Source organism: Rhinatrema bivittatum, chromosome 5 (genome assembly GCF_901001135.1).
Source record: "Rhinatrema bivittatum chromosome 5, aRhiBiv1.1, whole genome shotgun sequence".
NCBI classification, from domain to species: domain Eukaryota; kingdom Metazoa; phylum Chordata; class Amphibia; order Gymnophiona; family Rhinatrematidae; genus Rhinatrema; species Rhinatrema bivittatum.
Genome location: NC_042619.1, coordinates 75684336 through 75709456, shown reverse-complemented (window position 1 = coordinate 75709456; position 25121 = coordinate 75684336). Strand labels below are relative to the sequence as shown.

Below are 25121 nucleotides of genomic sequence, written 5' to 3'. Positions count from 1 at the left end.
GGTGTGAACCTGAAGAACGGTTCCCGGCAGGATAGCGCTTGAAGTTCGGAGATGCGACGGGCTGAACATATTGCCACTAGGAATGCAGTCTTCAAGGTCAGGAGCCGTAGTGACAGACCACCTGTAGGTCTGAAGGAAGCTCCCGCTAGGATGTCTAGAACTCGATTGAGATTCCATAGGGGCACCAGCCATTTTAATGGTGGTCGGATTTGTTTGAACCCTCTCAGGAAGCGGGAAACATCTGGATGGGTTAAGAGACTGATGCTGTCCACCTTGGCTCTAAAACAGGCCAGCGTGGCCACCTGAACCTTGAGAGAGTTGAAAGACAACCCCTTCTTCAAGCCATCCTGCAGGAATTCCAGGATCATGGGGATTTTGACTGTCCGCGGAAGGATCTTGTGGTCCTCACACCAGGCTTTGAATACTCTCCATATTCGTATGTAAGCTAGAGATGTGGAGAACTTGCGTGCTCGAAGCAAGGTGTCAATCACTGCCTTAGAGTATCCGCTCTTCTTCAGGCGAGTCCTCTCAATGGCCAGACCGTTAGAGAGAATCGAGTCGGGTCTTCATGGAGGATCGGTCCTTGTTGGAAAAGGGCCCTGTGTGGAGGTAGGCACAGAGGGTTCCCCGCAAGAAGTCTTCGCATGTCTGCGTACCATGGCCTTCTTGGTCAGTCTGGGGCCACTAGGAGTACCAGTCCCTTGTGGTGTTCTATCTTGCGGATTTTCCCACCCAGTAGTGGCCATGGGGGAAAGGCGTACAGCAGGTCTTCCTGTGGCCAGGTCTGGACGAAGGCGTTGATTCCCTGGGATTGCGGTTCTCGTCTGCGGCTGAAGAACTTGGGAACTTGGGCGATGGACCAGGTTGCCAGGAGAACCATGACTGGGGTTCCCCAGCGGTTTACTATCAACTGGAAGGCTGTGGCCGACAGCGTCCATTCCCCTGGGTCTAGACTCTCTCTGTTGAGGTAGTCCACAGTAACGTAGTCTTTTCCCACGATGTGGGTGGCTGAGATCCTTTGCAGGTTTGCTTCTGTCCACACCATTAGGAGGTCTATTTCCTGGGATCCCTGTTGGCTTCTGGTTCCTCCCTGGCAGTTGATGTAGGCAACTGTTGTGGCGTTGTCCGACATGACTCTGACAGATTCACCCCAGAGTATGTAACTGAATTGTAGGCAGGCTAGTCTGACTGCTCAGGCTTCCAGTCAGTTTACGTTCCATCCCAACTCTTCCTTGTCCCATTGCCCCTGGGCCGTCAGTTCCTTGCAGTGGGCTCCCCACCCTTGCAGGCTCGCATCCATGGTGAGCAAGATCCAGATCAATGGGGATAGTCTTACTCCCTTGCTCAGATGGTCTTCCTGTAGCCACCACTAGAGCTGGGTCCGAACCTCTGCCAGTAGCTGGAGGCGAATGGAGTAGTTCTGGGACATCGGGTTCCATCATGACAGTAGGGAACGTTGTAGTGGGTGCATGTGGGCCCTTGCCCATGGGATGATTTCTAGGGTTGGGACATCGGGTTCCATCATGACAGTAGGGAACGTTGTAGTGGGTGCATGTGGGCCCTTGCCCACGGGACGATTTCTAGGGTTGATGTCACGAGACAGTACTTGGAGGTAGTCCCATACCTTGGGGCGAGCATAGTTCAACAGTTTTCACAACTGGTCCATCAGTTTCTCTCTCTTTGTAGGGGGAAGAACAATCTTGTCTTGTTTGGTGTCGAACCGGACTCCCAGGTACTCTAGTGATTGAGAGGGCTGTAGGCAGCTCTTGGCTGTGTTGACGACCCACCTGAGATTCTGCAGTAGATTCTTGACTCGGGTGGTCGCCTGGTAACTTTCCTCTGGAGATTTTGCCCTGATCAGCCAATTGTCCAGTTATGGATGTATGAGGATTCCTTCTTTCCTCAGTGTCGCTGCCATTACCACCATGATTTTGGTGAACGTCCAAGAAGCAGTAGCTAGCCCGAAGGGTAGCACCCGGAACTGGTAATGATGGTCCAGTATCGCAAAGCGTAGGAAGCACTGATGATCGTGATAGACCAGGATGTGGAGATAGGCTTCGGATAGATCCAGTGAGGTCAGGAATTGCCCCGGTTGTACTGCCCTTATGACTGAACATAGGGTTTCCATGCGGAAGTGTGGTACCCTCAGGTATTTTTTATTTTATTTATTTAACATTTTTTATATACCGAGGTTCTGGTAACAATGTTACTAATCACTTTGGTTTACATATAACTTTGGGGTGACATAACATATGTGTCTTACAGAGAACAAGGATATGAAACTTGGAAATATTAATTTACAAAACAAATTATGAGAAACAACAAATTATGAGAAACGTAGGTAGCAATTGACAGTCTTTAGGTCCAGGATGGGTCTGAACGTCCCCTCCTTCTTGGGGACGATAAAATAGATGGAATAGTGACCAGTATTTTGTTGGTGCTTGGGCACTGTGGTTATCGCCTTTAGGCTGAGTAGTTTTGTCAGTGTGGTTTCGACTGCCATTCTCTTGGAGAGGGAGTGGCACGGTGATCTCACGAATTTGTCTGGAGGAATGCTGTGTAAGTCCAGGTAGTATACCTCCTGAATGATGGTTAGGACCCACTAGTCCGGCGTTATCTCTGTTATGGTTTTGAGGTGTTGGAGTGGATTCTTGGGTACTGTGGAGATGACCACGCCCACGGGGAGGAGCCCCGTGAGGAACCACAGTACTAGGCTAGACTCTAGACATGCAAACAGAGAGATTTGTCTTATTATACAGCAGAATACCACCACCAGAGGTGGCAGTAGTGAGGTGATCCAGAGGTAGCAGTCCAGAGGCCCTCGGCAGAGGAGACCCGTCTCGCAATGGTGGTATAGGGAGTGCAGGATGCAGGTTCCCAGGGCAGAGCTGTAGGTGAGACAGACTGACAATGTAAGATTACTCACTAAGTTGGTAGCTGTATAGGTGGAGATCCCAGCAGACAAAAGTAGTTGAATACAGGCACCGAGGCAGGGAGAGCAGGCCCTCGAGGAGCGAGTACATGATCCCTGATAGGCACCTGAAAGAAAGCAAAGGGCCCCCGAGGAGCAGGTACCCAGGTTAGAGAATTACCCCGAAGGGCAGAGGGCTTCCAGCGGCAGCAAGGAAGCGGCAGAGTAGCTTAGACCAGACAAGACCAATCCTTGCTAACTCGAATTGTTAGCAAACGAAGGGCAGGCTAAATACCCAGATGGCGTGCTGTCACTCGGAGGAGCCGTCTCCGAGGTTCCCGCCATGACGTGGATAAAGACGTGGGTAGCGTACCTACGCGCACCCTAGGAGGCCCTCAAGAGAAACATGGCGGATTGGCTTGCCATTGCCGTTCCAGGGATGCCGGAGAGAGTGGCATGCAGATGCGGTGGTAGCCATCTTCCCAAGGCTAGCAGGGAGAGCAGAGAGAAAGGTGAGGCACAGAGGACAAAGCCGTCTGAGACCGACGGACGCAACAGTACCCCCCTTCAAGGGGCCCCCTCCAGACCCCCTACCTGGTCTTGGTTTTCGAGGATGCGATCAGTGGAACTGTCGAAGCATCTCTTTATCCATGATATTAGTCAAAGGTTCCCAAGAGTTTTCTTCAGGTCCATAACCCTCCCATGACAGGAGATATTCCCAAACTCTACCTCTCTTTCTTACGTCAAGAATGGCATCAAAAAAAAAGCAGGACAAAGAGCAATGTCTTCTTCTGCATCAATAGGTGTGGGTTCAGGTATCTTGTTGGGAAAACTCACTAATGATAAGCGGTTTCAGTAGCGAGACATGGAATGCATTATGAATCTTCATTGCTGGAGGAAGTTTCAGACTGTACATGAGTGTCCTCAATCGTCGGAGGATGGGAAATGGTCCGACAAAGCGTGGAGCAAATCGAGCTGAAGGTAGCTTGAGTCTCAGATGTTTGGTAAATAGCCAGACTTTGTCACCAGGCTGGAATTCAGGAGCCTTGCTGTGGTGAGCGTCATAGCCTTTCTTTGCTCTTTGTCCTGCTTTTTGGAGCATCTCTTTAGTCTTTCTCCATAGAAGTTGAATATCATTGGCAGTAGATTGAGCTGCTGGGGGACAACACTGAAAGTGGAAGTGGTAAAGGTGGTAAGGGTAGTCATCCGTAAACCACTTCAAATAGTGTTGATCCAGTGGATGCTGCTGGATGAGAGTTGATAGTGAATTCAGCCCAGGGCAACAGTTCAGCCCAGTCATTTTGACATGAACCAACATAGGCTCGAAGGAACTGCTGAGTGTTCTAGTCATTTTCTCAGTTTGGCCATTTGACTGAGGATGGTATGCAGAGGTGAAGTCGAGAGTGATATCAAACTTCTTACACAAAGCTTTCCAGAACTTTGCTGTGAATTGAGTTCCTCTGTCAGAGACGATGTGTTTTGGCATGCCGTGTAGGCGAAAGATGTTGGTGATGAAAAGTTTAGCAAGCTCCATGGCTGAAGGCAAACCAGGGAGAGCCACGAAGTGAGCCATCTTTGAGAAACGATCCACTGTAACCCAGATGTTATTGTTACCTCCAGAAAGTGGTATGTCTACTACAAAGTCTGTAGCAATGTGAGTCCGGGGCTCATCTGATACTGGTAACGGATGAAGAAGGCCCCAAGGACATCCAGCAGAGGTTTCTGTCTGGCACAATTGGAACAAGAAGCAACATAGGCGAACGTGTCTTCCTTCATTGAGGGCCACCAATAATACTTCTGAAGTTTTGCCAGAGTTCTTCGTTGACCAGGATGTCCAGCCAGTTTTGAATCATGAGCCCATGCCAACAATTTCTTTCTTAGATTGCAGGGTACAATGGTCTTGCCCGGAAGTACCGGATGTGTGGCTGACAGGATAACTCTCTTCGGGTCGATGATATGCTGGGGTTCATCAGGTATGTCTTCAGAGAGAAATGAGCGAGACAGGGCATCTGCTCTGGCGTTCTTATCTCCAGGGCAGTATTTCAGCACAAAGTCAAATCTGTTGAAGAACAGAGACCATCTCGCCTGTCTATGGTTTAGGCGCTGAGCGTGACGGAGGTACTCCAGATTTTTGTGATCTGGGAAAACAGTGATCTGATGTTGTGCACCTTCAAGCCAGGGGCGCCGCTCTTTGAATGCCATCTTTATTGCCAGTAGTTCTTTATCCCCAATGCAGTAGCTCTTCTCCTCTGGCGAGAAGCATCGGGAGAAGAAAGAACATGGAAGCAGGATCTTTAGAGTCACTGGTCTAGCTTAGCATGGCCCCTATGCCTACATCCGAGGCATCAACTTCCACAATGAAGGGCCTTGTTGGATCCAGATGGCGAAGGCATGGCTTACTGGAGAAGGCATCTTTCAGCTTCTGAAATGCTGTCACAGCTTCCGTAGACCAATTGGAGACGTTGGCACCTTTCTTAGTCCTTGCTGTTAGCCGAACAGTTAGTGAAGAGAAATTCTTGATGAATGTTCTGTAGTAGTTGGTAAATCCCAGAAATCGTCTAAGAGCCTTTAGACCGGTGGGTTGTGTCCATTTTTTAATGTTCTCAAGCTTCTGAGGGTCCATCTGGAAGCCTTGATTAGAAACAATGTACCCTAAGAAGGGCACAGATTCCTTGTGGAATTCGCATTTAAGACAACTTGGCATATAAACGGTTCTCGCGAAGTCTCTGCAGTACTCTTTTGACATCTTCCTGGTGAGTATTCAGGTCCTGGGAAAATATCAAGATGTCGTCTAAGTACACAACGACACAATGGTAGAGTAGATCACGCAGAATGTCGTTCATCATGTTTTGGAAGACAGCCGGGGCATTGCACAGGCCGAAGTGCATCACCAGGTATTCAAAGTGCCCATCCCAGGTATTAAAAGTCGTCTTCTATTCATCGCCAGAGCGGATGCAAACAAGGTTATAGGCTCCTCTGAGATCAAGTTTGGAGAATATCTTGGCTCCCTGTAGTCTATCGAATAGCTCCGAGATGAGTGGTAAGGGATAGCAGTCTTTTACAGTGATCTCGTTGAGACCTCTAGTCAATGCATGGACATAACGTCCCGTCCTTCTTCCCCACGAAGAAGCAGCCTGTGCCGGCAGGAGACTTGGAGGGTCTTATGAAGACTTTCTGAAGATTCTCCTGTATGTACTCAGACATAGCTTTATTTTCTACTACGGAGAGAGGGTAAACCCTTCCTTTGGGTGGCTCTGTGTTAGGCTTCAAATTGATGGCACAGTCATAGGATCTGTGTGGAGGCAGCACGTTTGCGGATTCTTTGGAAAATACATCTTGAAAGGATGCATATTGAGGCAGCAACCCTGGCAAAAATGGGGTAGTTGGCATGCAGGGTATTGGAGAGACCTCCATCAGACATTTACCATGGCAATCTGGGCCCCAATGTGAAAGCTCCAAAGAGGCCCAGTTGAATTGATGCATATGTTTCTGCAGCCTCGGTAGCCCCAGTACTAAAGGGTGCATGGCCTTCTCTAGCACAAAGAAGGAAATAGTCTCTGAATGAAGAGCACCGGTACATAAGTTCACTGGTTCGGTGAGCAGGATTACTTCACTCGGTAAGGGCTCTCCATGGATAGAATACAGAAGTAGTGGAGACGTCATGGTAGTGGTGGGGATCCACAAATATTCCACTAGACGTTTCAATATGAAATTTCCTCCTGCCCCAGAGTCCACTAAGGCAAGGATCTGGTATTCTAGAGGTCTGCAGATTAAGGATACAGGAAGAGAGAGTGGAGGAGAGGGTGCAGTTAGACCTAAGAAGAGTCCTCCCACAGGACTTAGGTCTGCCAGTTTCCCAGACATATAGGGCATGTTTGTATAGCATGACCAGCTTGTCCACAATACATGCATAGTCCCAACCTCTTTCACGTTCTTCTCTCTTTGAAGTCAAGTGACTGCGGCCCAATTGCACTGGTTCTTCTTCGCCAGCAACTGGACCAGAGGGAATAGGTCTGGGTGTGGGCTTAACTCGAGTCTCTCCCTGAAGCAGTCTTCTGGGACTCTTGTCCTCTTGAACCTTGTCACGAAGGTGGCAATCAATTCTTGTTGACAACTTCATTAGTTCTGCTAAGGTCTCAGGCATCTCTCGAACCACCAGCTCATCTTTCAACCGGGAGTTCAGTCCTTCAAAGATGAGGGTCTTCAGGCATTTAGGGTCCCAATGTAACTCTGACGCCAACGTCTTGAATTCTATGGCGAAGTCTGGTAAAGGTTTATTACCTTGTTTCAGATGAACCAACGTAGATCCTGCTGTCATGTACTGGGCAAGGTCATCGAATACTGATCTGAACAGTTCAAGGAACCCAGCAAGATCATGCAGGATAGGGTCTTCCATCCAGATAAGACAAGATATAGGTGGTCTTGACATAAGCTGTAGGGAAATGATTAGGTTGCAGAGAAAAGTGCATGCAACACTGATTGATAAATCCTCTACATTTCCAAACTTCCCCTGAGAAGCGTGTTGGAGCAGATAGAGGTACAATTGTCTTGACCATCACTTCTGACGGTGTAGCTTCTTTACCTGGGGTGGTCAGTTTATTCATCTGTGCGTACAACTGGTAAAAGGCATTAGTCAAGTTATACAGCAATATCTGTTGTTCGGAGATTCGCTGGGCCGGGCCAGGCCTGGAATGGTCTGCAATGCGGTGAGCTGAGCCGAATCCATGGAGTTAGCAATTTGTTATGGTTTTGAGGAGTTGGAGTGGATTCTTGGGTACTGTGGAGATTACCACACCCATGGGGAGGAGCCCCGTGAGGAACCACAGTACTAGGCTAGACTCTAGACATGCAAACACAGAGATTTGTCTTTTATTATACAGCAGAATGATACCACCAGAGGTGGCAGTAGTGAGGTGATCCAGAGGTAGCAGTCCAGGGGCCCTCGGCAGAGGAGACCTGTCTCACAATGATAGTATAGGGCACTGATGGCTAACCTATGACACGTGTGTCAGAGGTGACACGCCGAAACATTTTTGCTGACACGCGCGGCACAGTGCCCTTTACTAACGGAGGTAAGATGGCGCCGTTCGTGCCGCGCTCTCAGTAGGAGAGTTGTCCCGCCTCCGGATACCATCAGGTAGTGAAGCCAGAGCAGCAAGCAGGCAGTGAAGCCAGAGCTCCCATCCGCAGACTTGCACCCAGGCAGCTGGAAACACTGGAACATTTGCCCTGTAAGCGGCAGGTGGCTCCTGGGGGATAGAAGAGTCATCTCAGGCGTGTGTGCTCCTTACACACATGCCATTAGCTTAAAGCAGGTACCAAAATCTACCGTGCTGCCAATGTACCCACCACAGTTACCGCTCAGCAATACTGGGAGAAGAGAACACCCCATCTAAGACAGTTAACCCTGCCAAGACCTCACTGTGCTACCACTGTACCCCAACACAGTTACTGCTCAGCAATTCTGGGGGAAGGGAACACCTCATCTGAGACTCTAGTCTAGTTAACTCCTAATTGCCTGCAGGGCTAACAGGCTATCTATCTCCTGTCACCACCCCCCTGATGGAGAACCCAAAAATAAAAAACTAAGATTAAATAAAGGAAGTGGTAGTAGCAGTAGTCGACCCTTTCAGGAGATATGGACAGAGATGTATGACATTATTGACAGAAACGGCAGATCATTTTGCGTACTGTGTAATGAAACGGTAGTAAACAGAACGTGAAATATAAATAGACATTTTGAAACTAATCATTCCAAGCTATTGAAAAAACGTGAGGATGAAAGGAAGGAAATCATTTCCAGGCAGCTACACCTCTATAAGAGTCTAACAAATTCCATCCTTAAATTTGTAAGAGGTTCCACAAATTTAACATCTGCAAGTTTCAGCATTGCTCACTCCATAGCTCAGCATGGAAAAGCCCTCAGTGAAGGAGAATTTATTAAAGAAACTCTTCTAAGATGTGCACCAGTTCTATTTCATGATAGGCAGAATAAAGATGCAATTATTAAGCGAATATCTGAGTTACCACTCAGTAGAAATGAAAGACAGAACAATGAGACTGAACACATACAGCAACAATTAAAAAGAGACTTAAATAATTGTAAATATTTTTCGATCTCTCTTGATGAAACTATTGATGTCACATCAAATGCTCAGTTGGCTATTATTAGTCGATATTTTGATGATCTCACAATGAGAGAAGAGTTGATAAAGTTAGAATCAGTGCCAATAAGTACATCAGGAAGCGAAATATGTAAGGTTGTTATACAAACATTCCGTGACCTAAGCATTGATATCTCTAAAGTTGGGTCAGTGATGCAGATGGGGCACCCAACATGGTGGGGGAAAAAGTGGGATTTGTAAAATTTTTTATGGACGCTATTGGACATCCACTTGTGCCTTTTCATCGTATTATCCATCAGGAGGCGTTATGTGCCTAGGCAGGATTCACTGAATTAAATGACTTAATGTCAGCTGTAACAAAAATAGTGAATTTAATAGCTGCTCGACCCCTTCACAAGCGAGAATTTTCTGCACTTTTCCTGGAAGTTGATTCAACCTACAGTGGACTGCTGATGTTCAATAATGTGAAATGGCTGAGCCAAGGAAAAGTTCTGGAGCGATTTGTGGAGTGCTTAGTAGAAATTAAGGTATTTCTTGAGCATAAGGATCTGGGAAACTTTCCTCAGCTCAATGATCATAAGTGGGTAAACATACTGATGTTTTTTACAGATCTCTCTGTTCATATTAATGAACTGAACTTAAAGATACAAGGTTTTGGCAAAAGTATTGACGTTATGTTTAGATACATAAAAGCTTTTGAAAGTAAACTTAAAATTTCCAAGCGAGATGTAGAAACTAAAACTTATAAGTATTTTCCTCGAGTAACAAAGTATTTTGAGAAGGCCAGCGCAACTGTACAAAATTAAATGGAGCTCTTGCATATAAAGTACCAGCATATTTTAAACTCATTACTTGACCAGTTCAGTGAAAGATTTAATCAATTTAGAAGCCTGGAACAGACAATGAAAATAATTAAGTATCCGGATGTAGTAGTCTACAGTAGTTTGGAATTAAATGGTTTCCAATGGATGCAAATTGATGATTTGGAGATGCAACTTGCAGAATTTCAAGACAGCATCTGGGCTCAGGTGTTTGTCGACTTGAGGTCAAAGCTTGAAAATCTGGAAAGGTATCGCTTGGAGAATGAAGAGGTGTACCACTACGAACAGGAAATTTGGAGTGCTTGGAACCGATTACCGGACACTTTTAGCACTCTGAAAAATCTAGCGATGGCTTTACTCACAATTTTTCCCTCTACGTACTTTTGTGAGACTTTATTCTCAGCGTTAAATAATATTAAAACCAATAAAAGAAACAGACTGACAGATGAAGTTAGTAGCGCTTGCTTGGGCTTGAAGTGTACGAAATACCAACCTTCAATTGAAGATTTAGCCAATGAAATTCAGCAACAAAAAAGTCACTAAGCAGGTAAGGTAAAGAATTATTTGTTTTTGCTTTATTAATAAATACAGTACATATATTAAAATGATTACTTTTTGTTATTAGAGCTACAAATATCACAAAATTATGGATTTTTCTAGAAGTGACACACCACCCGAGTTATGCTTGATTTGTTTTACGAATTTTGACACACCAAGCTCAAAAGGTTGGCCATCACTGATATAGGGAGTGCAGGATTCAGGTTCCCAGTGCAGAGCTGTAGGTGAGACAGACTGACAAGGTTAGATCACTCACTAAGTTGGTAGCTGTATAGGTGGAGATCCCAGCAGGGAGAAGTAGTTGAATACAGGCACCGAGGCAGGGAGAGCAGGCCCTCAAGGAGCGAGTACCTGATCCCTGATAGACACCTGAAAGAAAGCAAAGGGCCCCCGAGGAGCAGGTACCCAGGTTAGAGAATTACCCCGAAGGGCAGAGAGGGCTTCCAGCAGCAGCAAGGAAGTAGCAGAGTAGCTTAGACTGGACAAGTCCAATCCTTGCTAACTCGATTTGTTAGCAAACGAAGGGCAGGATAAATACCCGGATGGCGTGATGTCACTTGGAGGAGCCACCTCCAAGGTTCCCGCCATGACGTGGATAAAGTCGTGGGTGGCGTGCGCGCACCCTAGGAGGGCCTCAGGAGAAACATAGCGGATTGCATTGCCATTGCCGTTCTGGGGACGCCGGAGAGAGTGGCATGCAGACACGGCGGTAGCCATCTTCCCAAGGCCAGCGGGGAAAGCAGAGAGAAAGGTGAGGCACAGAGGACAAAGCCGTCTGAGATCGACGGGCAAACAATCTCGACCCATCTTTGGTAGAGGAGGGTAAGTCTGCCCCCTATGGCTTCTTCCTGTGGATGGGTCTTGTTGATTTTCATTGTGGGGTGCAGCTGGGGCCTGTACGTGAGCCTGCTTTCCTCTTGTTGTGTCTGTTCTGAAAGGCCTGGCCCCTGCCTGCGGGGCGAGGTGCTTGGTAGTATGTGTTCTTGTACGGTCTGAAGCGTTGGGTTCCTCTGCCCTTGGTTCTTCGGGGGGAGGAGCACTGATTTCTCTTGTTCCTGTCCTCCTGTAAGCAAGGCACTGGAGTTTCGCCCCATTTGTTGGCTAACTTCTCAATTCGCTCCAGAACAGGAGAGATCCTTTAAAAGGCATTCTCGTGAGGTTCGTTTTGGAGGTCGTGTCGGCTGACCAATTTCGGAGCCATAGTTGTCTTCTGGCTGCCACTATGGAAGAGGCGGCCCTGGCTGAGGTGCGTACCAGGTCTGAGGTCGCATCCGTGAGGAAGGATATCGCCTGTCCTAATGTTTCGGTGGAGGTGGTTGCATCTCTGGAGAGAAGCAAGCAGGCACGTGTCACCACGGTGCAGCAGGAAGCGATCTGCAGGGTCATTGTTGCAACATCAAATGACGTCTGTCCTGGGCATCCTTGAATGCAGCATCTCCTTCAACTGGGATGGTCGTGCGCTTTGAGATTGCGCAGACCATGGCGTCCACTTTTGGGAACTGTAGGAGTTCTTTGGCCGTGGGTTCCAGGGGGTATAGGGCTTCCAGGGCCTATCCTCCTTTGAAGCTGGCTTCCGGAGCATTCCATTCCAGGTCAATCAGTTGTTGTACGGCCTGCAGCATTGGGAAATAGCATGAGGCCTGACGGAGACCGACAAAAACTGGGTTCGTCTTTGGCTCTGCTGTGGTACTCGTGGCTGGAATGGCCAGCGTCTTCAAGGTCAGAGACATGAGAGCTGGTAACTCGTCTTTGGAGAAGAATCGTCTTTGGAGAAGAGTCCAGAGAGTCGGACTCTTCCCTCGAGATGTCTGTGTCCCCTAAGGGGAGGCTTTTGCCTGGATGGGGCACGTCTGGGTAGGTGCGAGAGGTGCTTGGAAGGGCTTGTGCTTCTGGTGGAGACTGGGTCTGTGGCGCAGGTGATACCTTTGAAGAATTCCACCCAGGAAAAGGTCCCTGGGTCCATTGTAAATAAGCTACCTCTGTTAAGATTATATAATTATTGTCTTTCCCTGTCTCCTTCCTTCCCAGTTTCAACAACCTTGTTATATTGTATCTTTTTATTTCCTCGACACTGGTTAAAAGAAAGTTATTGCACCCCTTGTTATATGTAAACCGGCATGATATGATTGTATCATGAATGCCGGTATAGAAAAGCTTTAAATAATAATAATAATAATATTGAATCCTGTGGAGGCCCCCGAGGTGCCCCCCTGAGTAGGCACCGAGTCAGAGATACAGAGGTCTGGGGTACTATCACTGGTGGATCCAGATCCCTCTACTGGCTGTGGGGGCCTTGCTTAGGTTCCCCCTGAGCCTCTTCACACTGCAGGCATAGGGCAGATGCCACTTCAGGTTGTGCAGCTCTCAGGTGGCAGGCTGGGCAGAGGGCTTGTCCCTTGGCTTTCTTAGCCGGCGGTGCCATGATTTGTGCGCGTGGAGTGGCTCAAAATCATCTGTGCGTATAGGTGCGCGTGCTTGGAGGCTTAGTTGTGTGTTCCGGTTGCGCCAGCGATGTGCGTGCGGGTTGCGCACGCAGGCTACCACTTTGTGCGCCTGAGCGAGAAGTGCATGCCGCTTTGCACACGGACCTATTTATGTGCTCGGGCCGTTTATGCGCGCTGCTGTGCGCCTGGCTCGCTGCTGTGTGTATGGCTCAGTTGTGTGGACAATACAGTGATCAAGGGGGAGAAATGTGCCGGCGACCATACGGGCAAGATGGTGAAACCCCCCCTCCCCCCCCCCCGGAGGGTCTCCATGTGTGTGAACCCTTCAGATCGGGGTCTGGCCCGGACGGGGCTGCTCAACCTGATTTTACAGACACCGGAAGGGACGATCTGTGCGGCAATTCGAGCCTCGGAGACCGGAGACTTAGAAAACGTTTTCTATTTTACCTGGTCTCGGAGTTTCCCAGTCTCATGCCGGGCGGTCTCCGGCTGCGTAAGGAGAGAGAATTACCTTCACCGCTGCGCTTGATTCAACGCCCGCTGCCTCTCAGCCATCCTAGGGGCTAAGTCCACGCCGGGAGCTGGCTACCAGACAGAGGCTTACCTCTGAGGGATCTCGGAAATCACCTCAGGAATTCTTGACTGGGGGAGGGACCCTTAGGTATCACAGCAGGAGAGTGGGGCTCGTCTTCTTGAGGTAAATTTTCTTTCTTCTTTGTTTTAGAATTGCTAACACTATTCTAGTGTGTGGATGTGTCCCTATCTGTTTAGGAGACGGAGAAATACTGAAGAGCTGAGCTTCCTGCACGGGTATATGTAGGCTGCCGTCAGCGTTGAAATCTGACTCCGTCTCCCATCTGCTATAAGAGTACACTATACCCATTGGTCCTGAGTCCATCTGCTACATGATAGGAAAACAGGATTTACATTCAGACAACATCCAACAAGGCATCGATCTGTGCAGTCTGGGTAAACAAGCATCGGGGTAACTTGCTTGATATAGTGGTTACTACCCTTAATCATAAGCCTTATGCTCACCTTTGATGCAACTCCAACATTACTCTCTGTATCAATGACAGGGATGGCAGGAAATTTGTATCAAACAGTTACCAACAAGGGCCCTGAAGTTGGTGGTTGATGAAACAGATAAGTATGGGAAAATAAATGTGGAAGCTTGCTGGGCAGACTAGATGGGCCGATTGCTCTTTTTCTGCCGTCATTTCTATGTTTCTATGTTAGTAATCCCCATGTCTTCTGTTAAGGGTAGTAACTGTTGCTCCATGCAGATTATCCCCATGCACCTTTTTCTTCATTTCCAACCTCTAGACCAGTGATGGCCAACCTTTTTAGCTCAGTGTGTCAAAATTCATAAAAAAAACGAGCATAACTCGGGTGGTGTGTCACTTCTAGAAAAATCCATAATTTTGTGATATTTGTAGCTCTAATCAATAACAAAAAGTTATAATTTTAATATATCTACTGTATTTATTAATAAAGCAAAAACAAATAATTCTTTACCTTACCTGCTTAGTGACTTTTTTGTTGCTGAATTTCATTGGCTAAATCTTCAATTGAAGGTTGGTATTTCGTACACTTCAAGTCCAAGCAAGCGTTACAAACTTCATCTGTCAGTCGGTTTCTTTTATTGACTCCCATTCATTTTCACACCATCCCCCAGGCATGCACACATTCATTCTCACACACACAGACCCCCAGGCAGGTTCCCATTCATTTTCACACCACTCCCTCCCCATCCTCCAGGCATGCACACATTCATTCTCACACACACAGACCCCAGGCAGGCTCCCATTCATTTTCACACCACTCCCTCCCCATCCTCCAGGCATGCACACATTCATTCTCACACACACAGACCCCCAGGCAGGCTCCCATTCATTTTCACACCACTCCCTCCCCATCCCCCAGGCATGCACACATTCATTCTCACACACACAGACCCCCAGGCAGGCACCCATGCATTCACACACATACACCCCCAGGCAGAGTCCCATTCATACACATGGACACTAAAGGCAGACCCCCTCTCTTTTGCCAGCAACCTCAGAGCCTCTCTCATTCCTCTGCTGCCACTGTCACTGTTGCCGCATGGCTATTGGGGAGGTGCCGATTGCTGCTACTGACACTGAAGCCCATTCTGCTGCCTCCTCTGTGCAGGCCCCGTGGGTTTCCACTTTCTCCATGCTGATCTCGTACATTGTGAGATCCGTAGAGAAAGTGCTATTCTTGCACATTCCCAAAGATTACATGTGCCAATCAATAAAAAGTAATTTTATTTTTTTTTTTTTGCCTTTGCTTTTCTGATCTTAGTTTTTTAATTGGTTGGTCACAGGCTTTTTTTTTCCACCTTCCCTTTCTTATTTTTTTGCCAATTCCTTTTATGTTGTCTTTTTTTCTGTTTCTTTTCTCTCCATCTTCTTCCCTCAAACACACAGTCAGGTTCTCATTCTCATATGCATTTCTCTTTCTCACACACACACACAGGCTCTCACTGGCACATGCTCTCTCTCATACAATCATTCATACACACAGGCTCTCACTGGCACATGCTCTCCCTCATACAATCATTCATACACACACAGGCTCTCACTGGCACATGCTCTCCCTCATACAATCATTCATACACACACAGGCTCTCACTGGCACATGCTCTCCCTCATACAATCATTCATACACACAGGCTCTCACTGGCACATGCTCTCCCTCATACAATCATTCATACACACAGGCTCTCACCGGCACATGCTCTCCCTCATACAATCATTCATACACACAGGCTCTCACCTGCACATGCTCTCCCTCATACAATCATTCATACACACAGGCTCTCACTGGCACATGCTCTCCCTCATACAATCATTCATACACACAGGCTCTCACTGGCACATGCTCTCTCTCATACAATCATTCATACACACAGGCTCTCACTGGCACATGCTCTCTCTCTCTCACACACACAGAGGCTCTCACATGCCGTCTCTGCAAACATTCAGGTCCTCACTCTCATACACAATCTCTCAATTCATCTCATACACGCACACATGCACACTCTACGGACCCTCAGCCTCTCTCTCACCTCTGGGCCTCCTCTTCGCGGGTCGCCGCAGGATGGGCTCTGCAGCGGTCCTGATCTTCTCAGGCCGCGGCGGCCCTGCTACCGGGCCTCTTCCTCTTCTCGGGCCGCTGCGACTTGGAATTCACGGCGGCCCGTAAACGCAAATGCTGCTCCTCTTCTGCATGTGCTGATGCTTCACCTCCTTCCTGCCCACGCGGCTCCGGCAACATTTACTTCTGGGGCCGCACAGGCAGGAAGTGGGAGGAGCATCAGCTCGTTTAAATGCGATCTTTGTCTTGAGCCTCATCGCTGCGCCGCATGAGCCTCCCTGCGCCCGGGGGCATTGGTGGAGGAGTCCAGAGGGTAGGGGAGATACTAAATAACAAATTTTAAAGGGTCGGCGCAGCTGAAAAAGAAAAGGCTCGGCGCAGCTGATAAAAAAAAAAAAAATTCCCGATAGTCCTTGAAACGCTGCGCGTGTCAGCAAAAACGTCTCGGCGTGTCACCTCTGACACACGTGTCATAGGTTAGCCATCACTGCTCTAGACGTTTAGGGATCCAGTGTTTATTCAATGTCCTTTTGAATTAGTGTACAAAAAAAAATCCTGTTTTGAGTAAAAAAACAATTTATCCTAAGCTAAAGCAGGAACAATTAATTGTAAATCCTGAGAATACAGGACTCTAGTTGGATGGTACACTTTTAATGGAATATTAATGGTTACAAACAATTCTAGATCCACATACATTACCATAACTGGTATTACAAACCGAAAAAATGAGTGATGTACTAAATATCTCTTTATTAAATTTCTCTAAATTTAGTACATCACTCATTTTTTTCTACTTGTAGAATATTCATGGGCATCAACATCTTTGGATACATCTTACACTGGCCCAATAAAATATATCACTACTTACACAGAATGCCATTTTTCTAAAACTACACACTTTTAAATGATTTTGTTTTTATTAAAAACTAACGGGTCGACACAGTAAGGCCGCGTTAGAAAGAGTGCGGCAGTGCCGGGCACACCCTCGTTTGCTGCACGCACAGTTCTGATCACATACTGCTCGATACTCTATTTAAATTGCTTGCAAATGCAAGCCGCGTCTGCAAAGCGTTAGGCGAAGCGTTAGGCCCGCGCAACCCATTTTACTGTATAGGCGCTTAATACAGCGCCTATACAGTATCCTGGGTGCGCTGGTACCTGTCAGGAGAACCGGGACCTGCGCGGGGGGAACGCTGCAAGCCGCTTTCGCCGCCGGCTGCCCCCTCCGGAGGGTGGCAGAGAAGGGAAGGGGCTGAAAAGCAACAAAAAGTAAGAAAGCAACAAAAAGTAATGTCGAGTCGCTTCGGGAGGAGGGGATTTTAGGTTTTTTGAGGTTTCCTTTTGGGGGGAAGTTTGCCGTCTACCATTACCCCTGCCTCTAACGCAGGGGTAAGGGTAGGTGGTAAGTTAGCAGGTTAAACGCGCGGAAAAACGGCAGGGTAAAAAAGCGATAGTCAGGGCGTGCGTTACTGTATGGGAGGGAATAGCTAATTCGATCGTTTACATTTAATGTACATGCCGTGTGCGGAAGGGGTTACCCGGTGATTTAAAGAGGCGGTAAGAATCGGTTAAAGGGGATTGTGTATCGCAGGAAGGGCTAACACGGCCGGAAAGTGAGTAGAAAGCAGGTTAGGAGCGGGGTAACCGTGGCCCCACTTTACTGTATTGACCAGAAAGATATGTATCACATTTTAGAGTAATCACTGCACAGTGATTTCTATGATGCACTAAAAAGGAAAACTTTAATTATGTCCATATACTGGAAATAAATATGCACCACTCTAGGCCAATCTGAATTAAAGAACAATTAGAGTTACCAAAGAATAAACTGTCATTTTGGTTTATAGTACCATGTCAGGACTTTTTTCCTCCCAAACTCATAGTAGCTAGTAGCATCGCAGATATGTTCTCTGTCTATAAATGGGGGGTGAAGGGACGGGGGTCTAAACTGAAGAACCGTGTTGCACTGTATTCATCCATTTTAGAGGTTGGCATGGTAACCTTGAAGTCGACTGGCTGAACTCCCAGGCCCAGAAGGAATGCAGTTGTCTGTGCAGTAAATTCAGAATTCTCAATGAAAGGGTATGAGAGGGAAGGGTAAAAAAACATTAAAGGTCTGGTCTTGTTTTTACCCAGACAGGGGAACAGCAAATCCAGACTGTTTTATTTGTTAATACGCTAGTAAATTATGAACCAAGCTGCAATCAGGTTAGCAACATTATATAATCTGCAGGGAGAAAAAAAAAACATATGGAAAGAAAATGGCTCTCATTTTCTATTAATGAGTCAGAGATTTGAAAAGTGAAAATAAAATAATAAATATAACAGTCAGTGAGTTTTTAAAGAAGGGCAACTCTGAAAAAATTCACAGCAGAGTATTTCACTACAAACAGAATAGCACACATTCTGAAAGGGAAAGATTTTTTCTTCTCTTACTCCTTCCTAGCAAGCTCTCATCCCTTCCCACAAATATATACTGGATCTAGAACTACATAGCTATACATTTATAGCCTTACATCTAAATATGCCAGATACTGTTGGGACTACATGTGTTGAATAGTATTGGTGCAGTGCTTTACAGATGCTTCCTGCATTGCTCTTAAATCCATAACTAGGCATCATTATAAAGCGCCCACAGGGCTGCAAATGCTGCTACTTAACAATGATACTGGCAAGCCCAAGAAACAGTAGCCTGAAATATGAATTAAACTTAGGCCTAAGCTTCTTTGCTGCACAGAGAAACTTTTGCTTTTCCCTTAAAAGTTAGTGCACGCAAAGGTGATGTCTCAAATGCCATGCTTACCATATATAGAGTGGTGAATTGTGGTATCAGGAGAAATCCCAATAGGCCAGTTAGGTGCACTATCCATACATACAATTCAAAATAGGGAGATTTATTCTATATTGGCACTTTCTCCAACCCACTTCAGCTCCCAGCTAGCTGCATCTTTCTTCCCCTAGCCAGCACTTTCTTGTTCCTCAGTCTGATACCCCAACCACTGTTCCTCCACCCCTTTCTTCTTCCTCTGCCTCCCCATCCCCTCCTCATAAAAACAGGAGCGAGACACTGCTTTAATACATACCACTTTACTACAACCAACTTCTGTTGCCTTACTTTGAACAGCAGCAGCAAGTCTCATGCTACTGTCAAAGGTCTGCTGACCTCGCACAGTTCAAAATGCTCAGCAGTGAAGAGTCACTCAAAGCACTGCCTCACTCCAGCCACCACTGAGAAGATGGGAAGAGAGTCACGAGGGAGATTAGGGAAAGGGAGAGAGTTCAGGGAATAAAGAAAAAGGGAAGGGAAAAAGGGAAGAAAGAGAGCAGGCCAAATATGGGGAGAGAAAGAGCAACGTGGATATCAGAGGAAGGAGAAAGAGGAAAGGAGACAGAGGAAGAGAACAAAGCACACATGCGAAGGGAAGGAGTGAACAAATGAGAAGAGGAACAAGGGGAGGAGGAGTGTGAAAGGAACAAAAGGAGATGAGGATGAGGAAAGGAAGAGCAAAAGATATAATCATTGTTGGGAGGAAGAGTAATAGCCCTGGGTGGGCGAGAGAGGAAGAGGAGTACAAGCAGACTCGAGGGAGTTAAGATAAGCTGTAGAGGAGGAGAAAGAAAAGGAGCTTAGGCATCATTACAATGACGTGAGATGGTTTTTGGTCATTTATGAGTTATTTTAAGTCATCTAACCATTCTTGCACAAATATAATAGCAAATGCATCTCTTTATGCTTTTTTTTTCTACAGGTTAAACTGTTCAAAAACTATGAATGTTTATTTTTATCAGCATTATTCATTTTACAAAAATTAACTATGCTACCTCTTCTGTATATTTAACATTTTATAAAAGCTAGGGCAAGAATTAATGAGAAAATCAGTTGTTCTGGGAAATAACCACTAACTGACAAAGCAGGTTACACAATGAGCCATATTTTCTAAGCCAAAAGGGTAACGATTTGGTTAGAAGCCAATTCTGATATTACTTTTTTTTTCCTCTCCTCTTTTCATTTAGAAATACAGAGCTTCAAGCATTTTCAAATCACATGCCAGCAAATACAACGTTTGCTTTTAAAAATATTAATGCTCTAGGAAGTGTCTGCAAGTTCATTATCATTTCAGTTTAATTTATTTTAGGGAATGCTATTATTTACCAATGTTTTCCAAAATCCATCATTTCAGGGTACACAACGGATATTACCTATCCAGCCCAAAATGGAGAGAGAAAAGCAGGGAGGAACAAACAATGTGTACATCACTGGATAAGCCAATTTTACAACTATTTATCAATCTAAGCTTGCTTCCTTTGTGTTTCAGCATATTATAAGAGATGAAAATGGAAAGATAATAGTACCGCTATACCAAGATCAATTGAAAATCCAGCTCTCTCACCAATTGCTATTTTTTCCTCTCATTCATGCTGACAGGCACAACATGATATTCCAAATATGGTGTCACCTTCCCCCAATCTAATGTCACAATATACAGCCCCCGCACAGAGGTCAAAATGGCCGAGGCAGATGCAGAGCAGCTCGCAATTATCCACAATCAGACTGGAGCAAACCGCGGACCCGGTCCCAATTTCCATCCACACATCCCTTGAATCAGTATCCTCATTAGACACAAAGTCATGTATCCCCTCTGCGGTTATCAATCTTTCTGGGTGCATGTTAACAGAAGCAGAGGAAAGAATACTGAATAAAGGATTAAATTATGTCCCTACACATCGACATGAGTCATTCCAGTATTGGTGTGATTTCTTCAAATTTATTAGACAGCTACAATGCAAAGTCTTTTTTGAGAAGTCTCCTTATGTTATGCAAGACCATTCATTGGTTAAACGTAAATCAAATTGGTGTCTTCCTCCTCAGGGTGATGCTGCCATACTTACATTCCAAGAGCTAGTCTTCAATGAGGTTGAAGCGATCAAACAATCTAATTCCGATCTCTTTTTTTTTTTTTTTTTTTTAACATGACTCGAACTGAGTCTTCTAATCGTTACCAGCTTAAATCAAGAAGTGACATCATAATTAAGCCGGCAGACAAAGGGGGTGCTGTAGTAATTTTGAGTCACTCATTACAGACATGAAGTATACTGGCAATTGACAGACACAAATTTCTACCAGCAATTATATACTGACCCCACTTCAGAAATTCTGTCAGAAGTTATTAAATTGACTGAATATAGTACGAACAAGGCTTCTTGACTGCTCATGAGAAAAAGTTTTTGATTAACAAATACCCGGGGATACCAGTATTGTATATAGTTCCCAAAGCACACAAAACTTTAAACAACCCTCTGGGCCAACCAATTGTGTCTGCTAATGACTCAGTTCTTGAACCAATTTCAATTTTTCAAGACAAAATTCTACAGCCTTTTGTTTCATCTATTCCATCCTATGTTAAGGATAGTTCCAGCATGCTGCAGTTTTTACAATCAGTCAACATCGACCCAGATGATTTATTTGTAACCATGGACATTGAGTCCTCATACACAGTTATTCTGCAAGATCAAGCTAATGTATTCAAACTATATGCTGTGAGTATATGCTGAGTTTGTTTGTTAATATGTGTCCCGATTGTGTGCGATTTTATTTTGCCGAATGGGGAAGTACCTCGCCTTTTATTAAATATTAAAAATAAATAAATAAATAAATAAAAATTAAAAAAAAATAAAAATAAAAAAAGTGAGAATTTGTTCATGGTGAAAAAACTGGAAGGCATAAGAATTTGTTCCAATATCCACGGGGTGGTATGATGGTCCCTATATAAGAAGTATAGTAGCTACACTTTCTCTGGTATTTTGACTTTGGATGACATTGTAGAAACGTTTTTGGTGTACAATATGTAACGCACCCAAACAACAAGGGATACAGATTTCCTTTAGATCCATAGGGACTTTTCATGATAGGTACACAATTTAAAATTCACTGCCTGATTACATGCTAACACATTCTAATGGAGAAACATTTTGGGGTGATTACAGGATATAAGACAAAAAAAAATAAATAAAAACATGTTGTAATCCATGGTCAACAGGAAGACCTATAATATCTAACTTAATAGCACCATGAACCGTGAGTCGTTTGATTATTGATCAGCCAAAATACAAGTTTATAGCTTTTCCAGTTAGACCAGTTTCTGATAGTCTGTGGAGTAGAGTTTGATAATCGACCGTGTCAAAGGCTGCGGACAGGTCTAGTAATATGAGAATGTATCGTTGGCCTTTGTTGAAACTTCTTAGTATTGTGTTGGCTAGGTTGAGAAGTAATGTTTCTGTGCTGTGATATTTCCGGAATCCATGTTGTGTGGGGTAAAGAATGTTTAGTTCTAGATGTTCATTTAATTGTTTTAGGACCACCTTTTCTGTTAATTTAGCAAGGAATGATAAGTTTGAGATGGGGCGGTAGTTATTGAGCTCAGTGGGGTCAAGGTTCTTTTTTTTTTTTTTAATAATGGGTTTAACTGTTGCCATTTTCAGCGTGTCTGGTAGATCGCTTTCTTCAAGTGATTTGTTAATGATAGATGTGATGATTGGGGAGATGGTGTGGGATAGCTCCTTTAGGGTTCAAGTAGGTATTTTATTGAGTTTGTGGCATGCCAGGTTAAGGGTTTTGATTAGCTTCTCAGTTTCAATGGACGATATGGTTTCAAATGAGGACCATGGAGTTATGTCCTTGTTGTTTAGTTGTATGTTTTGTATGGGGGTTTTGATTATATTTTCAGTTATTTTGCTAATTTTGTTTTTGAAAAAGATTGCTAGCTCTTGGCTTAGATTTTTGTTTGAGTGTGTGTTAGTGTTGTTGTCGTCTGAGGATAGGTTTTTTACTATGTTGAACAGACTTTTTGGGTTGTTTGAGTAGTTTCGGATTTTTTTGCTGTAGTAATCTTTTAGTGTTGTTTATCGAGTTTTTGTAGAATGCTAGGTATGTTCGGTATCTGGCTAGTGTTGGGGGCATTTGTTTTTGCGCTATTCTTTTTCTTTTTTTTCTTAGTGTTGCTTTGGTGTCTCTTAGATGTTTATTGAACCATGGGTTATTTTTTCTTTTATCTATCTTTTTTGTTCTTTCTGGATTTATATTATTGGCAACTTCCGTAGATATTTGGTGCCATGAGTGTTTGGCATTATTTATGTTGGATAGGTCTATGTTCTTTAATTGCTTTCTGAGTTCTTGTTGTAGTGGTTCAAGAGGAAATGGAGGTCTATATTTGAAGGAATATGGCTTGTTTGATTCTGGGTTGATGGAAAAGGTAGAGAGATCATGGGGCTTGAAAAGTTCCCTTATGGAGAAAGGTTGAACAGATTATGGCTCTTTAGCTTGGAACAGAAATGAATGAGAGGGGATATAACTGACAGTTATAAAATAATGAGAAGGATGGAATGGGTAAATAGGGAATGGTTATTTACCCTATCAAATGACACTAGAATTTGAAGACATGCCATGGAACTAGCAACCGGTACATTTAAAACAAATTGTAGGTTCAAAAGGGGGTTAGACATGTTTCTGAAAGAAAAATCCATAAATAGTTATTATCCAGGTAGTCTTCAGAAAGCCATTGTCTATCCTTGGGAGTGAGATACAAGAAACAGAGCAACTACTGGGGATCTACTGCGTACTTGTGACAGTGGTATATACCAACTAGGGTATGGAGATTTATGAATGGAGCTCTTATTAATACTCTGTAACCTATGCAAGTTAAATTTGTGTTTATGAGGGGAGTGTGCCTTCTCTTATAAATCCTTACATCTGTGGAACTTATTGCCTAATGAAAACCAGCTGATTTCTGATTTGATGGCCTCCATAAGATCTACAATACTATTTTTGCTACTGCATTGACGTATCAGATACAAATGTAAATAAAAAAAAACAAAAAGCAAAATCTTATCCCCTTCCCCCACTCATCTCTCAAAAAGGGTTGGGACAATTAACATCTAGTACCATTCCCATTCAACTCACAAAAACACTCTCAAGCCCTTCTTCACCTTTCCACAGCAAGTCCCCTCTTATGATAGGTCTAACGATGACAGCACAAACAGTAACAGCTGCAGCAGTGAAAGACTTCCAGGATGGTAAAAGTCACTTGCTTCACAGCAGCTCCCAAATCATATATTGTGCAGTGTCCTCCCTCCCCAGTTTTGATATTAAGCAGCATTTGTTTCCATTGCATCTGCTCCTGTTTAGACCAGAGTTCAAAGTTTCTAAATATATTATTTAATGCACTGTATATGCCCTAATAACAAAGGGGCCGATGCAAAAAAAAAAAAAAGCGCGGAAAGCTGGCACTGAAAAGTCAGCGCTCGCTTTCTTAATGTGCGCAGGGCGCCCGCAAGGGGGGCGCCATGCTATATTGTAATTAGGGGGTCGCGTTAGAAGGAGACTCTAGGGTCGCTCCAGGCAGGCGTTAATAGCTGAGTGATAAATGTGCATCTGAGACACACATTGCAGTGAATGAGTAATAGCTTCATGCACATGCACATGCATTTGCATGTGATGAGCGCTATCCCATTCACTCCGCGTCGGACGTGCGTTAAATAGGCACTAATCCCCCTTATTGCATTAGGGGGTGGATTAGCGCCTACTTAACCCGCGTCCAGCTGTATGATGTCTATCACAGCCCCATAATGTCTATCACAGAAGTAACAGAATTTGCTATGAAATCTGCAGTTCAGTTATCCTCTACTGATGGAGTGCTGCCCAAATCAAGTGTTACGGCAGCTACTGGATTTCAGCAGAACTAGTCTTTTTTTTTTTTATAAAATATATCCATATACATAAAGGCAAACAGATCAGCTTACTGCCTGGCACATTCTAAAATTTGTAAATAAATAGTATGAAAATTAAAATATACATAAATATACATTTCTTAGTTCAGCTGTGTTTCTTCTAAAACTGAAACAGATAGCTAGGGAAGAAAGCAATGAAACACCTAAAATGAAGGAGACATATAACAAGGGAAAAGAGAAGCAGACAGAAGAGATGTACAGAGACAGATAATTTTATGAGGGTGTAAACACATGGAATTTGTTCATCTATGATGAAACTGTTTCCCCATTGTCACACTAGTCCTATCTGAGTAACTCATTCCTAGAACATTACAAGCACATGCTACAGAGTCCTACATGACATTCAGGTTAGTCA

At 44.8% G+C, this 25121-nt stretch overlaps 1 protein-coding gene across 3 annotated transcripts in view; it reads right to left on the bottom strand.

Annotated features, from left to right (window-relative positions):
* DDX10 (DEAD-box helicase 10) overlaps nt 1-25121 on the bottom strand; it is a 759707-nt gene that overhangs the window by 338645 nt on the left and 395941 nt on the right. The gene's annotated exons all lie outside the window — the stretch shown is intronic.